This window comes from Marmota flaviventris, chromosome 16 (genome assembly GCF_047511675.1).
Source record: "Marmota flaviventris isolate mMarFla1 chromosome 16, mMarFla1.hap1, whole genome shotgun sequence".
Classification (NCBI taxonomy): Eukaryota; Metazoa; Chordata; class Mammalia; order Rodentia; family Sciuridae; genus Marmota; species Marmota flaviventris.
The window spans coordinates 73,179,842-73,197,240 of record NC_092513.1 but is presented as its reverse complement, the minus strand read 5'-3'; the positions used below and the strand labels follow the sequence as shown (position 1 = coordinate 73,197,240).

Below are 17,399 nucleotides of genomic sequence, written 5' to 3'. Positions count from 1 at the left end.
AGCACTGAATACTGACTAGATAGGCTTTACTGCCTCTTATGAAGCAAGAAAATGCACAGAGACACCAAAGTCAGACTTTGAAAAAAACTGTAGAACAAGTCATTAACTATCTGTGTGTTAGGGCTGGAGTCATGGCTCAGTGGTAGAGCACCTGCCTAGCACGCATGAGGCACTGTGTTCAACCCCAGCACCACATAATAATAAATAAACAAAATAAAGATATTTTTAAAAAAATCTATGTTAAACAGAATCAGAGAAGCTAAAGTCCTTTGTTGACATGTACCTCACCCCTGATACCTCATCAGAGAACTTAACTTGCTCAGTCAGTGCCTGAAGGTGACTTTGGGGCAGCTGCAAATGTTTCTGGGTCTTCTCTTTTCTTTCTTTCTTTCTTTTAAAAAATTTCTCTGGGTCTTTTCTGTTCCTCAGTCTTTGTATGTGAATGAGAGAGGGATACTCTCATAAAGTGCTCCTATGTGACTGGCTTATATTAACATGTTAACACGTCACCACACGTGAAGCCATTTACTCATTCCATCTTGTAGCAAGGAGAGGTTTAACAGAACTATGCTTCTCCTGAAGAGCCAAACTGCATATTGTCAGATGAAATAATCAGCCTTTCTTTTGGGAGGTGATAGGGAGAGCGAGGATGATACTGTGTAGTCTGTGCTTATAGATGAATATACTCCTTAAAACCTATTGAAAACAATTAAAAATGGGACAAAAGGTGATAAAGAAGTAATGTGAACATGTGGTAATTCTCAATTTAGATTATAACTAGACTTTATAAGATGAAGAAACTTAGGCATTCAGCAATAATCTGTCATAACTGGCTTAAATTACGCATTTGTAGGATCCTTGGTCTGACGTCCTCCCTAAATGCAAAATCATCTCACAGCCCTTAGCACAGCTCTGGCAGGAGGCTCAAGGTGGAGGGCTTGAGGAAGGCTGGCAGCCTCGCTCCGCCTGGGGTGGGGGTCACAGACCACGGCTTCTCCGCGATGTGGGGGCAAGAGGTTTTTCCCTGGACTCGATGCTGGACAGTCAGACAAGGGAGGAGGACGGCTCTGGAGCCACGCCAGTGCCAGTGGGGGCCACAGGTCGGCCCAGCGGGAGGCAGGATTGGTGCGGCAAAACCTGAGGTCAGAACAGCAGCCTGCCCTAAGCTATTCCAGAGGCTGCTCTGCGCACTGCAGCTTGGAAAGGGCTCTGTTCCTCGGCTGGCAACCCACAGCTGGGGCAGCGCCATCTCCAGGCGGCTCCGCAGCTGCTGCCCTCAGCCCAGGAGGCACCTGGCAGAGCAGGAGTGGCCCAGGTGCAGAGCATGTGACTCAGGGGGTTCAAGAGGAACAGTGAAGGGGAGGCCAGCACACTCCCGCTTTGAGTCTGGTGGTCACCTGAGCAGCAAAAGCGGGCTGGGAATCTGAACAGGTGGTATGAGCAGGCTCAAGAGCAAGTGTGTGCAAAGGCTGGGTCCAAGGCAACTGAGTGTGTGCAGCACTGGCGCCTCTGGCCCAGGAGCAGAATTCTTGGGAGGTTCCTAAGCAGAATCCTTGAGAGGCTCCACACTCCCAGCAGAGATCAGCAGGGCCAGGCCTTAGGGGCGTGTTGTTCTCATCTCCCCAAGCTCGCTCCTGAGGCCTCCTCAGACCCAAGCCCCACCCCGGGACTCCACTCAGAACTCTGCAGCAGCTCCACCCTCCAGGGCACCGAGTTGGTCTGTGGGGACAAAACTCCAACTGGCAGGACTTGCCATTGTGTCCTACCTCACAGTGAGGAGAAGGGAAGCTGAGACTGACTTCAACCAGCTTCAGTCTGAGGCCACTCCAACTGTCGGTTGGGAGAGCAACACAAGAAGAGGAAGGGCTAACCTCCCCCAGTCTGTGCTCTTGCTCTGGGTACAGAGCTCAACAGGAAATGGAAAGACAGCATTTTAAAAAATGTAGTTATTTTTCCTTGCCTTGTCTTTTGAGGGTTAGAGTTTGGGATTTATATATATATTTGGGTTTTGTTTTGTATTGGTGTAAGTTGTTTCTCTCTTTTCTTCTTCTGTTAACAACTAAATTCAATTGTTGTCTCCTCCTTTAGTTTGTTTGTTATTTTTTCTGTTCCTTCCTTATAACAATCACTTGCTACATCTCTTCTACATTCTCTGTTCATTTTTTGAAATTGTAATCTCTTTTCTACTTATTATATTTTCTTTTAATTATCATCTTATTACCATTGTTTAGCACTAATTGGTTTATATAACTCCTGCCTTTACCATCAATATGCTGTTGCAGTTATTATGTGGATGGATTATTGACACCTGTTGTTTGCTTTAATGCCAGATCTAGTTTATGATTACTTATTGTTTTTGCTGAAGGCAATTGCTGACCCCATCATTTCTTTTAATGCTATATGTTGTTTGCATTGGTTATTGCTGTTGTTTATTTTCTCCTCTTCTGTGAGGTGCTAAGAATCTACAGGGACACTAAGTTCACACGGTACAGACTCTGCTATTGAACTAAATTCAACCAAAAGACACAGCACCTTGCTTCACACCCAAATTAATGTCACTCAGTCTTCAGCTATACTTTAGAACAAAGACACAAAAACACAAACTTAACAACCAGGCCCCAAGTAAAGATGGTTAAGGTTGCCCCCCAGGTCCCACTTAAGAATATCCACTGTTATAGCAAAACAGAGAATTAACACAAAGGCTATGGATACCACACCTATGGGAGGGAGGGTCTCGATCTAGATCACTCTAGGACACTTTGGCAAGTGAAGACTGTGTCCTAAAAAGTCCCACACATAAGAGCAGAGGAGAAATCTTTCCCAACAGATGCACAAAACCCAACACAGGAATACAAGAAATATGAAAAAAATAAGGTAACACCTCCTAAATTACATAATTCACCAGAAACTGACTCCAATATTAAAATGGATGAAATATCTGATAAAGAATTCAAAAGAATCATTATAAAAATGATCAATGAATTCCAAGAGAACACAGAAAAATAACTGAATGAATTAATGAAGTCAGTACAGGATATGAATGAGAAATTCAATAAGGAGATAGAAATACTGAAAAAGAACCAAATAGAAATCTTGGAGATGAAAGACACAATAAATCAAATGAAATGTCCAGTTGAAAGTTTCTCTAATAGACTTCACCATGCTGATAGAAGAATCTCAGAGCTGGAAGACAAACTGGCCAGCCTTAAACATTAAGACAGCACTAAAGAGAAGAAAATAAGTAATCATGATCAGAATATACAAGAGCTCTGGGAAAACATAAGGAGACCAAAGTTAAAAATCACTGGAATTGAGGAGGGCTCTGAGATGCAGGCTAATGGAATGGATAACCTCTTCAGGGAAATAATAACAGAAAAATTTCAAAACCTTCAGAATGAGACATTCAGATACAGAATCCATTCAAAACCCCACAGACGAGATCAAAAAAGAACCTCCCCATTCATGATAAGTAAAATGCCCAACATACAGAACAAGAACAGAATTTTAAAAGCCTTAACAGAAAAACATCAAGTCACATTTAGAGGTAAGCCAATCAGTACAAACTTATAATTTCTTATCACAAAATCTACAAGCCAGAAGGGCTTGGAATGATGTGTTCTAAGCCCTGAAAGAAAATAACTGTCAACCAAGATTGCTACCTCCAGCAAAGCTATTGTTCAAAAATGAAGATGAAATAAAAACCTTCCAACATAAGCATAAACTAAAAGAATTCATGTCTACTAAACTGGTACTACAGAACTTACTTAAAGAAATACTGCACACATAAGAAATAATAAACAATCCTTGGAGCTCACAGAAGAACAAATCTCATTTGAAAAGTAGCGAAGCAAATGAGAAACAGCCAAATTAAACACAATAATCCAAAATGGCAGTAATTAATAAACACCTCTATAATAACACTGAAGTAAATAGTCTCAATGCTCCAATTAAAAGACATATGCTAGCAGAATGGATTAAAAAAAAGACCCAATTATATACTGTTCACAAAAGATGCACCTTACAGGCAAAGACAGCCAGAGGATGAAAGTGAATGGATGGAAATTGATATACCATGTGAATGGAGCTTGAAAACAAGCTGGAGTAGCTGCTCTCACAGCTGAAAAAGCAGATTTCAAACCAAAATTAATCAGAAGAGACAAAGAAGGTCACTTTATATTGGTAAAGGGAACAATCTAATAAGATACAACAATAATAAACATTTATATCCCCAAAATGGGTTTAATTAATTACATAAGAGCCACTACTCAAATTGAAGCCTCAGATAGACCCCAGTACAACAATACTGCTCTTACCATTAGATTGGGGTCACCCAGATGTAAACTCTGTAAAGACTCTTTGGTCCTTAAAAAAATTATAAATCAAATGGACTGAAATGACAGTTATAGACTATTATATCCCCAAACAGCTGAATACACTTTCTTCTCAGCAGCTCATGGAACTTTCTCCAAAATAGATCATATTTTAGGCCACAAAGCAACTTTTAGCAAATACCAAAAAAAAAAAAAAAAGTCATAATTCCTTGCAAGTTATCAGATCATAATGGAATGAAATTATAAATATAATGGATATAGCTCAGTTGGTAGAGTACTTGCCTTACATCCACAAGGACCTGGGTTGAATCCCCAGCATGCATGCGTGCACACACACACACACACACACACAAAAACACACGAACAAACCCTACAGAAATTATATAAACACACAGAGATTGAACAATATTCTTTTAAATGATGAAGGGGTAATAGAATAAATCAAGGGAGAAATAGAAAAATTCAAGTGAGAGTAGTGTTACAACACACCAGAACCTCTTGGGACACTATGAATACAGTTCTAAGAGGAAAGCTTGTAGCTATGAGTGCCTACCTAAGAAAATCAGAAAGACCCCAAATAAAAAACTTAAGGATGCATCTCAGGGCCCTTGAAAAAGAAGTACAACCAATTCCAAAACCAGCAGAAGGAAATAATTAACATCAGAGCTGAAATCAATGAATTTGAGAATAAAAAACAATATAAAGGACCAATAAAACAAGAGTTCGTTATTTGAAAAGATAAACAAGATAGATCAGTCTTTAGCTAAACTAACCAAGGGAAGGGAGAAATGAAATTTAATACCAAAAGCAATATACTGATTCAACGCAATCCCCATCAAAATACCAATCATATTTTTCACAGAACTAGAAAAACCAGTCCTAAAATTAACTTGGAAGAATAAAAGACCCAGAAGAGCAAAAGTAATTCTAAGCCAAAAAAAAGCAATGCTGGAGGCATCACAATACCTGACTTCAAATTATACTACAGAGCTATAGTAATAATAACTGCATGGTACTGGCATAAAAACAGACATAGACCAATGGCACAAAACAGAAGACTTGGAAACAAACCCACAGATATAGTCATCTGATCCTGGACAAAGGTGCCAAAAACAATCACTGGAGAAAAGACAGTCTTTTAGACAAATGGTTCTGGGAAAACTGGTTATCCTTAAGTAGAAGAATGAAAATAGATCCTTATCTCTCACCCTGTACAAAAGTCAACTCAAAATGGATCAAAGACCTAGGAATTAGAACAGAAACTATGTAACTCCAAGAAGAAAATGTAGGACCAAAACATCAGTATATAGGCACAGAGAACAACTTTTTCAATAGGACCTAAAGCTCAGGAAATAATGCCAAGAGTTAATAAATGGGATGGCATCATCACATAAAAAATCTTCTGCACAGCAAAGAAGAATTTAGGAATGTAAATTAGGAATGGGAGAAAATCTTTTCCAGTTACTCTTCTGACAAAGGATTAACATCTAGAATATATAAAGAACTCAAAACACTTTACATCAAAAAAGAAAAAAATCAAATAACCCAATTAATAAATGGGCAAATGAAACAATTTTCAAAAGAAGAAATACAAATGGCCAACAAATATAATTTATAAATTTCAATATTATTAGCAATCAGGGAAATGCAAAACTACACAGATTTCATCTCACACTAGTGAGAATAGAATTCAAATATTAATAAAAGCTATAGAGGATGCAGAGCAAATGGAGAAGAAGTATAACACTTTTATATTATTGATAGCATTGTAAATTAGTTCAACTACTATGGAACTCAGTATGGAGGTTCCTCAAAAGACTGGACATGGAACAAATGACCCAGCTATACCACTCATGAATTATAGTATTTACCCTAATGAATTAAAGTCATCGTACTGTAGCAATACATGCATACCCATGTTCACAATAGCCAAACTATGGAACCAGCCTAGGCATCTATCAGTGGATGAATGGATAAAGAAAATGTGGTATATACACAATGGAGTTTTACTCAGCTTTAAAGAAGAATGAAATTATGTGATTGGCAGGAAAATGGATAGAACTAAAGACCATTATGTTAAGCAAAATAAATCAAATGCAGATGACCAAGGGTCTTATAGTATCTCTCATATGCAAAAGCTAGAAAGGAAAAACAAAAAGAAAAATGGGGGTGGATCTCATGGAAATCAAAGGGGAATCAGTAGAGGAAAGGGACCAGAGGGTGGAAGGGAGTAGGGAAGTGTTGGGGAGGGAGACTGGCAAATTATATTGTTACATTGCTTGCATGTATGGATATGTAACAACAAATCCCATCACTATATACAACTACAATGTACCAATAAAAAAATGTGGAGGAAAAAATAGCTGAGAGCCAATTCATAATAGCTAGACTGTGGAACCAACCTAGATGAATGGATAAAAAAAGTGTGGCATTTATACACAATGGAATATTACTCAGCACTAAAAAATGACAACATCATGGCATTTGCAGGGAAATGGATAGCATTAGAGCAGATTATGCTAAGTGAAGCTAGCCAATCCCTAAAAAACAAATGCCGAATGTCTTCTTTGATATAAGGAGGGTGACTCAAAACAGAGCAGGGAGGAAGAGCATGAGAAGAAGATTACCATTAAACAGGGAGGAGAGGTGGGAGGGAATGGGAGAGAGAAGGGGAATCACACGGAAGATGGAAGGAGACCCTCATTGTTATACAAAATTACATATAAGATGGTGTGAGGGGGAAGGGAAAAAAAAGAGAGAAATGTGTTACAGTTGATGGGGCAGAGAGAGGTGATGGGAGGGGAGGGGAGGGGAGGGGAGGGGGGATAGGAAGGGGATAGGAAGGGCAGCAGAATACAACAGACACTAGTGTGGCAGTATGTATAAACGTGGCTGTATAACCAACGTGATTCTGCAATCTGTACACATGGGAAAAATAAGAATTCATACCCCATTTGAATCAAATGTATGAAATATGATGTCAAGATCATTGTAATGTTTTGAGCAACTAATAAAAAAGAAAAAAAAACCCTAAAAAATAAATATTAAAAAAATTGAAAAAAAAATAGCTGTGAGCAAAAAATATAAGTGTGGGCAGAATGTGGAAGAATTGGAGCCTCACACACTGTTAGTGCAGCCAACACAAGAGAAGGTTAATGTGATCAAAAGAAGGAGAAAACATACACTTTGTAAAACAGTTGGAAGTTTCCTCTTTCTCCTTTTAATATCCTTTACAAAATCTAAAATGATACATTTCCATGTTAAGTAAAACTGTTCCTTTTTATTCTTGGTAATACAGGGTGTCTTATGTATTCATAACCCACATATACACCCTCCTCACAGGAGCTCTGGGGATGTGCTCTCTTACAGGGTCAATCTCGCAAACCTTCCTATATCACTAATTCTGGGCCCCAACATTGGAACTTCTTCCAGGGAGGCAAGGCTAGAGGGACATAAACTGCTCTTTGATGTGGGTTACCCAATACTTTTCTCAATCCACCCTGGATTCCCTTTCCACAGTGAATCCTGTTATTTCATCCTTTCTGGACTGGGACAAACAATTGAGGGTATCTGACAAGGCAATGTTTTCTCTTCTCAAGAAACCTTCTCTGGAGCCCTGGGAGTTGGAGAATGGAAAGGGAGAAGGTACAACAGGGAGGGGTTTCTTAAACGTAAGCTACTCAGTCTGTTTTATTTTTACAAAATTCACATAACAGAAAATTAATGATTGAAGGTGTCTAATTTGGCAAAACTTAGTGCATTCTCATCATGGTACGATCACCACCTCTATTTACTTAGAAAAAAATTTATCACTCTAAAATAAAACCTGCACATTGGCCAGTTAATCCCAATTGTCCTCTCCCCCAGCCCCTTGCCCTACCGGTCACACACTCACTAATCTGATTTCTGTTTTTACAAACAGATAATTCATCCAAATAGAACCATACAATGTGGTCTTTTGTATCTGGCTTTTTTCATGCAGCACCAAGTGTTTTTGTGTCTGGCTCTCAGCCCACTTAAGGTGAGACAGGGAAAATGGGAGGAGTGAAGTTTAAAGGCTGTCAGCAAACATCAAAAACAACCAGACTCTTGATTCTCTTAAGTTTCCAAAGTTACCCTCCTAAAGTATGAGTGTTTTCATTTTGTTATTCCCCTCAAAAATGAATGTTGAGATTATCTGATGCTAAAATAAAGACTAAACTTCAAAACTGTGGTATTCAAGGTCCTCTACGGAATTCCCCCAAACATACTTTCTATCTAGCATTTATTCTGATACCACACCCTGGTCCCCATTCACAGGTTTCCATTCTGTGCTACCTGTAAAAATTGTCATTGTACCCAAATGCTATCTCTTTATGAAATCTCTCTGTTCTTTCTGATTACTGGTGTACAACTAAATTCTAAAGCACTGAAGCATCTGCATAATTTGCAATTTGGTCAGAGTATCTTACCATTTACTGCCAGCATAGTACCTAGGCACACAGAAGGTGCTTGACAAACATTTGTTGAATACATGAATGTTCATGACCTACAAATAAAAATGCTAAAGGGAATCAAAAGAGATTTAGTGAAATTAGGAAATATAAGAGAATGAGAAATTTAAATAAGAAAGTAAAATTAAGGAAATTTTTACAGGCATTTTAATATAAAAGCTCTAGAGCTTACCTGTATAACTTTTATGTTTTTATGTATCAGTTAAAATTTTAAAACAAAACCAAAAAGCTTTATGAATGACAACTGGCTGGAGACAGAAGTAACTACTAGTAATTCCTAGCACCTAAGTGCCTGCTGAATGACATCTAGTTGGTTAAAACAAGTAAAGAAGCAATGGAATAAAGAAACACTAACCACCTACTCTGTGCCAACAGGACGTGAAACACATACATAGGCGAGGGCCTTGTCTGATTTGGGAGGCAAAAATTAAGTGGAATAAAGCTGACACATGCTGGGAGTCACTGACAGATACTTGTTTGGAGGGAACTTGTGTTACTGCAGATGGGAATCGTTGAATGGTACCTCATGAGACGGGTCAGACCAGGACTGGGGTGGTCATGGGAGCCAGCACAGTCCCTCAGACAGGTGAGCATGTGGACCTAATCACATGGTGTGACCAGCCTTTGGTTCACATTGACAGTGAGCACAGTGACCACACAGGTGGGACACTGAACGGAGTACACCATCAAGTCCATCTGAGAAAAGAGAGCTTGGCTGCTGCCGTGTGCTCACCATCACTCATGCTCCCCTCCTAAGACATCTAGAAGCTATTTTTAGCATGTAAACATTTACAATTTTCTTCTGCTATTCTGAATTAAAGACACTAAATGGCATACCATCATGAACAGATGAAGGCACAGCTCCTCCAGCTAGTGTGCTGGTGATTTCATAGTGAAAATATTGTTTGTCTCACTAAAGCCTGCTTGATATTAGCTGATTTCAAAGCAAAACAATTCTTACCCACTGAGGACAGTGTATGTTATAACTAACACTTTTAAACTACTCTCTATATTAAAGAAAGAAAAAAACATCACCTCTCTAAATCAGAAAAAAATGCTGAAAATGAAATCAAGCAACTACTGTTTTTGAACTTAGTATGTAATTACAGGACAATTCTCATGAGATTGTACTAAAGAAAAAAACTGTATAAGATTCCTGTAATTAGTTACAAATACTCTAAATGAACCAAGCCAAAAAAATAATCAAATCAATAAATACTGACAGATTAATAGATGCAAAGTTTTTACTATATTATGCAACAAAGTACTCCAATATAAAGATCTTCTCTTCAGGAAGTAAAGATAAAGACATATTGACTAAAGAAAGTCAAATAAACATTAATAACTTTCCTCTGTTACCAAGGCTTTATCACGGGATAGTCTACATGGAAGTTCATTCACAGACTACCCTATTATTACCACCACCCAGCCACGCCTGTACAACTTCCATTTGACCTTGACCACACAGATCAACAGGACCAAGGATGACCCAAGCTGGCCCAAGCAGATTTTCTTGGAGAAACCTGAAAGTGAGAGCCAGACCACCCGTCCGGGGAGCTATTTGAACTGAGGATAAAAAGACTTGAGGATGCACAGATCGACCCTTTGGCCACATGCCTGTCAACAATGACAGCTGTTCTGCAGAAGACAACACTTTGTGAAAGAGGATGAAACAGTATTGCAGAAAGTGGGAGGGATAGGCAATAAGACCCCAGAACAAGAAAGACCCTTTGTAGACATGAAGAGGCCTCATTACTGGTCCTGGGACCTCGGCAGTTTCCGTGATTTGTCCTGCCCTTTAAAGCGAGGAAATCCTTCAGTGTTCCTCTAAAATACTCTCTTGTATACTTGGGGGCTTACTTGAAGAAGATTACCATGACTTTCCACCAAAGAGTTTCAATAAGCACAATGGCCATTTCAATTCCTTTAGTGTCAATGTGGAATATAGGATAGGAATGAGACTCCCCCCACCAAAGGCTATCTAGGACATTGTGATTAATATAGTTAATAAAGAAGAGGGCAGAATCAGCCTCCAAATTACTTGTTCTTTGCCTTTGGTCAATCTCTTGCCCTCAAGCAGTTATTGTTTTTAGAATAATTTTTCCAGTTTTATAGTTGCTTTCTTGGGAGGATGATTCACTGCCCTCTTAATTCTGCCATAGTTGGAAATCCCATGTGCAGATGAGAAGGATATATCTTTTGGGTAATGTGCTCTGCATATGTTTCTTGAGTTTTCAATCTCTTTATTAATACTTCCATTTTGTTCATTCATCGTTTCTTTTTACTTTTTCCACATTTTACTTGGGTTCTCTGAACAGTCTTAATACAGTTTTTGAGTCTTTTTATAATAATATGCCATGAGGTCTTTTTCATGAACAGTTTCTATTGATTTATTTTCCCTCTTGGAATAGGCCATACTTTTCCATTTCTTTATATGCCTTGCAATTTTATTGTTGAAAACTGGACATATGAATCTAATAATGTAATAACACAAGAAGTCAGATTCTCTCCCTTCTATAGGGTTTGTTTTTTAATTATTTTGTTATTTTGGTGGTTATAGAGTGTTTTTGTGACAAAGATCAGACTCAGGTATAAAATTATATCTTCTCAGGTCTGAACTGGTACTTTTTCTGGGGTATGCCTGGTCAATTTCTAATTTTTCCAGTACATACAGTTACTTTTCAATTTTTATATACCTTTATTTATTTATTTATTTTTTATGTGGTACTAAGAATTGAACCCAGTGCCTCACATATGCTAGTCAAGCGCTCTACCACTGAGCCTGAGCCCCAGCCCGAGCCAGAGCCCCAGCCCCAGCAGTTACTTTTTAATGTCCTGGTCTTCCGTGTCTGGATCTTAAGGGGGACAAGAGAAAAAAAAAAGGTGGGGGGAAGGGTACTAGTCCTTTATGTTCCCTGGAAGTTGCTCTAGTAGGAGGTGGGTGGCTTGTAACAAGGGAGGAGGGGCAGCCACAAAAGCTGCCTCTTTGTCTGCTCCTCTGTGATCAGAAGCAGCAGTCAAAGCACCAATTCCTGATACACGGAGGAGAATGTTGATCCCCCAGGTTCATTAAGCACAGATGTCTACCATGGAACTAGGATGGGGAAGGGGGTAGGTGCTACTATGCTCAGAGCTGAAATTGACCAAATCAACTACAATTTACTATCTAAGCCTTCTTCTGAATGCTGCAAGCCTGTAAGAGACTCCAGAATTCCAAAATAGTTACATCAAACTGACTGTATATGTGCAACTACTGTCTAGGCGGGGAGACAGATTCTTGATGCTTCCTACTGTGCCATTTCCCCAGAATCCTCTAATATAATTTAACCAAATCTCTATTGATAATCATTTAGACTATTTTCAATTTTTTACTATTTTATATACTACAATAAATATCCATGTATGAGATTTTTAAAAATTTCTCTGTACAAAAATTTTTGTAGGATAGATTCCTAGAAACATAAAGGCTTGACATTTTATAGAAGTTAGTGAAATGACATAAACAGTCTATCATTTCACATTTCTTAACAACAAATGTATGATAGGAGGGAGCTTTAAAATTTTCTTTAGTTTCTCTAATTTTTTAAAACCTTGACAAACAGTTCTATTATATATAATGGTCTATGATCTCATGCAATTTTGTGGCTTCAGTAATGTCTATACACATTCTGAGAAATCTTATATATTTTCCCCAGGTTTCTCTTTTGTTTTGCAGAACTGATTATGTTCTCTTTCTCTGTAAATCTGTGATCACCTCAGGAAATGGCAACAATGCAGCTGAATATGCCAGGAACCCCCGCTTCATATATTTGATTCCTCTTCCTTCCCCTTCCCTATATCCAACTATATCTTAGGTCCTGCTGATGTTACCTCCGATTATATATTGAATGCCCCTACCTGAGTAAAGGAGTCTTCTCCCTTTTTTGGATAACCACAGTAGCCTTAAAAGTGCACTGCCTCTAATAGACTTCTTAAGCCATACTACAATCAGTGAGATCTTTCCAAAATGTAGACTCAGTTACTTTTTTTTTTTTTTTCCCCTCACAGCCTTTGGGTAAATCAATATCATTTCCAATCCTTCCTTGCATGATATAGACAATTTCTTTTTGAACCTCCTCTCTCATGATCATGTTCATTCCCTGCGGGAGGAGGAACAACCAGTAAAAAGGACTAAGGAGTGAGACATAAGACAGGGGAGCTAAAAACACCTAAAGAATGCAGTGTTTGGGCTGGGGCTGTAGCTCAGTAGAGAGCGCTTGCCTAGCATGCACGAGGCACTGGGTTTGATCTTCAGCACCACATAAAAATAAAGGCACTGTATCCATCTAAAACTATTAAAAAAAAAAAAAAAAAAAGAACAGAGTGTTAGCTGGGCATGGTGGCACACGACTATAATCCTAGCAACTTAAGAAGCTGAGGCTGGAGGATCATAAGTTCGAGGCCAGCCTTAGCATCTTAGGACCCTGTCTCAAAAAATAATAAGGGCTGGGTGGTGACTCAGCGGTTAAGGACCGTGGACGTACTGAGCATTCATGCTCCCACTGTGCTGCACACCCAGCACGATCACACTATTCAATTCAGAGGCAGTGATTTGTCTGATACCCTATCGGAGAGTAGTGACTATAATCAACTGTAGTTTCTTAAATCTGTTATTGTTACAGATTTCAGCAATCAGCTCGAGATGTAATAAAAGTTTGATGAATGACTTAATCACTGATAGGAATATGTGTGACTCCTCAAGGAATTTATGTACTATTTGGGGAAAACAAAGGAAAATTACCATTCATAATATAAAGCAGGGTGAAAGGAGTACTGGCAAAGTAGTGTGCCTGGTGTGCAGAGAGCACTGTGGGGCTGGAGATCACTTCTTGGAAGGGATGACATTTAATGAAGGGACTGAAAAGAGAATGTGCTCAGAAAGAGGGGACTTGAGGTTTTAAAAGAATGATACTTAATTGTTTTTAATGTTAATTTTTCCCTGTGTGGCATGACAGAGGTTGTACACATTTGAACCTATAAGTAGGCATGCCTAAATTCTTCACTCTACCAGAGGTACGCACAGCAGAACATTATATTATAAAATACTATTACTTATCTCAACAGTGTTGTGATTATGCCTTTTTGTTTTCATCTCTATATTTCCTAATCATTTCTAATTTTTTCCTTCCGCTTCAACAAGGACAAATTTTAGTGTTTTTATTTTTTTGTTTTTAAAGATTGGAGTTTCTGGGCTGGGGATGTGGCTCAAGCGGTAGCGTGCTCACCTGGCATGCGTGCGGCCCAGGTTCGGTCCTCAGCACCACATACAAACAAAGATGTTGTGTCCGCTGAAAACTAAAAAATAAATATTAAAATTCTCTCTCTCTCTTAAAAAAAAAAAAAAGATTGGAGTTTCTTTGGGGAAAATGAGAAAAGAAATTAATTGAAAACCTCCTGAGGATGAGGGTGTAGATCAGTGGTAGTGCATGTGCTTGGCAGGCATGAAGCCCTGGATTGATCTTCAGCACAAAAAGAAAAGCAAAAGCAAAGGAAAGAAAAGAACTCCTTCAAACACATGGCAGAATTAAAACAAAAATTCTCTTTAAATATAGCATAATAAATGCAGTCAACATTAGTTTTTCCTTTTCCTGGACACGAAAAGATACTAAGGGAAATGAAAATGATGATGTCACCCACCAATAATGGGAAAAAAATGAGGCTGTGGACAAACACACTATGTTTTGATTTATTAAACCTCAAGTGAATGTCTTTTTATCCCCTCATGAGTGATGGGTTATGTTAGTTGCCAAAGTCTTTTTTTTTTTTTCATTAAATACCTTTGTAAATATTGTGGTTGCCCTGGTTTATAGCCATCTGTTTCAGACAGTGTATCAGTGGAAAAGAATCCCTATTCCCAGAAAATGTTAAAACTACCATATGTGCAATCCTCTCACCAACCTCACGCTCAGCATGGGCTTCAGGAGTTGCAGAAGAAAAATTACAGGGAAAAGAACAATTCTAGAGGCCATGTCTACAGCTGCCCACTTTCCAAAGCAAGAATACCACACCCTGGAATGCAAAAGAGGCACAACCTAGGAAATCTCTCTAATAGTATTATATGACAGATGAGAAGACTGAGTCCCAGAAGGAGAACGTGACTCATCCTGGCTTTGCTGAGGCACGTGACCCAGCTGAGGCCTGACCTACTCTGTCGGCAGCAATCAGTCACTAAATTTCTCTCCAGGTACTAAGCAATCTGATTTTCATCTGAATCTTATGGATTTGAGGGAGTGGGAGGCCTTGATACACATGAGAATAGGTGTCTGTTAATGTGCTAGTCAGTCTGCTAGAGAAAGAAGTGCTGACTGGTGATTCCACCTTGAGTGCAAGAAAAGGAAATCAGACCAGCTTGGGTTCATTTGCAGTTTTCTAATTGATCAGTAAGTTAGGTAGTTTAACTCACCAAAGTTTAATTTCCTCATTTAGCTTCTGTGATGTTTTTAGTTTTCCTCATTCATAAATTGGAGAATAATAATGCATGTCATTAGGTTTAAGAATTTGAGAGTACATGTGTACAGTGCCCAGCAAAGAGCCAGGCATCTGGCAGCCAGGAGGTACTCAGGCATGCTGGCTCCCTCCATCACTCGTCATGTATAATGTTGAGGGGGACTAGGTCAGTACCTGATGCTGCCAATGAGCAGACTGTCTGTTCCTAGTTACTTTAAAATCTACAAAGCGAGAGCTGCCCCACTTGCCTGCAAGGTAGGCGGACCTGCGACCCACCGGCAGAACAGGCCCAGAAACCCGCGGAGGGGCAGAGCCGCCCACGCGCCTGCAAGGTAGGCGGACCTGAGACCCACCGGCAGAACAGGCCCAGCGACCTGCGGAGGGGCAGAGCCACCCAACGCGCCTGCAAGGTAGGCGGACCTGCGACCCACCGGCAGAACAGGCCTAGCAACCCGTGAAGGGGCAGAGCTGCCCCCCGCGCCTGCAAGGTAGGTGGACCTGCGACACACCGGCAGAACAGGCCGAGCGGCCTGGCCGCCCCCCCCGCGCCTACAAGGTAGGCGGAACTGTGACCCACTGGCAGAACAGGCCCAGTGGCCTGCCAGCGTGGAAGACACATGGCCCCGGTTGGGGGAGGGGCAGAGCCGCCGCGCTCCTGCAAGGTAGGTGGACCTGCGACCCACAGGCAGAACAGGCCCAGAAACCCGCAGAGGGACAGAGCCGCCCCCGCACCTGCAAGGTAGGCGGACCTGCAACCCCGGCAGAACAGTATGAAAAGACAAGGAAAGAAAGGACCACAAGCAATGCAGGTCAACTCAACGTTAGAAGAGGTAATATCTGCAGCAGATGGAATGTCAGATAAAGAATTTAGGATATACATGCTTCAGATGATCTGGAGTCTCAAGGAAGACATTAGACAGCAAAATCAGACAATGAAAGATCACTTTGACAATGAATTACATAAACAAATCCAAGAAGCAAAAGATCAACTATACAGGGAGATAGAGGTTATAAAAAACAAACAAAAAGAAATCCTAGAAATGCAGGAAGCAATAAACCAACTTAAAAACTCAATTGAGAATACTACCAGCAGAGTAGAACACTTAGAAGACAGAACATCAGACAATGAAGACAAAGTATTTCAACTTGAAAAGAACATAGACAGCTCAGCAAGACTGTTAAGAAACCAAGAGCAGAATACCCAAGAAATATGGGATAACATAAAGAGACCAAACTTAAGAGTCATTGGGATACAGGAAGGTATAGAGGTCCAAACCAAAGGAATGAGCAATCTATTCAATGAAATAATACGAGAAAACTTCCCAGACTTGAAGAATGAGACAGAATCCCAAATCCTAGAAGCCTACAGGACGCCGAATGTGCAAAATCATAAGAGATCCACACCTAGACACATTATAATGAAGATGCCCAACATATAGAATAAGGAGAGAATTTTAAAAGCTACAAGAGAAAGGAAGCAGATTACATTTAGGGGTAAACCAATCAGGATAACAGCTGATCTTTCAACACAGACTCTGAAAGCTAGAAGATCCTGGAATAACATATTTCAAACACTGAAAGAAAATGGGTTCCAACCAAGAATTGTGTATCCAGCGAAATTAAGCTTCAGGATGGAAGATGAAATTAAAACCTTCCACGATAAACAAAAGTTAAATGAATTTGCAGCTAGAAAACCATCTCTTCAAAACATCCTCGGCAAAACATTACAGGAAGAGGAAATGGAAAATAACAATGAAAACCAACAGTGGGAGGTAGGACAGTAAAGGGGGGAAAATAATCAAAGAGGAAAACAAACCATGTTTAGTAACATAAATAAACAAATATGGCTGGAAGAACAACCCATATCTCAATAATAACCCTAAATGTTAATGGCTTAAACTCACCAATTAAGAGACACAGGCTAGTAGAATGGATCACAAAACAAGACCCAACAATATGCTGCCTACAGGAGACGCATTTGATAGGAAAAGACATACATAGACTGAAGGTGAAAGGTTGGGAAAAATCATATCACTCATATGGACTTCAGAAACAAGCAGGAGTGTCCATACTCATATCAAATAAAATA

General features: G+C 39.6%; 1 protein-coding gene across 1 annotated transcript in view; it reads right to left on the bottom strand.

Annotated features, from left to right (window-relative positions):
* Positions 1-17,399, bottom strand: part of Cenpp (centromere protein P) — a 240,887-nt gene that overhangs the window by 22,050 nt on the left and 201,438 nt on the right. The gene's annotated exons all lie outside the window — the stretch shown is intronic.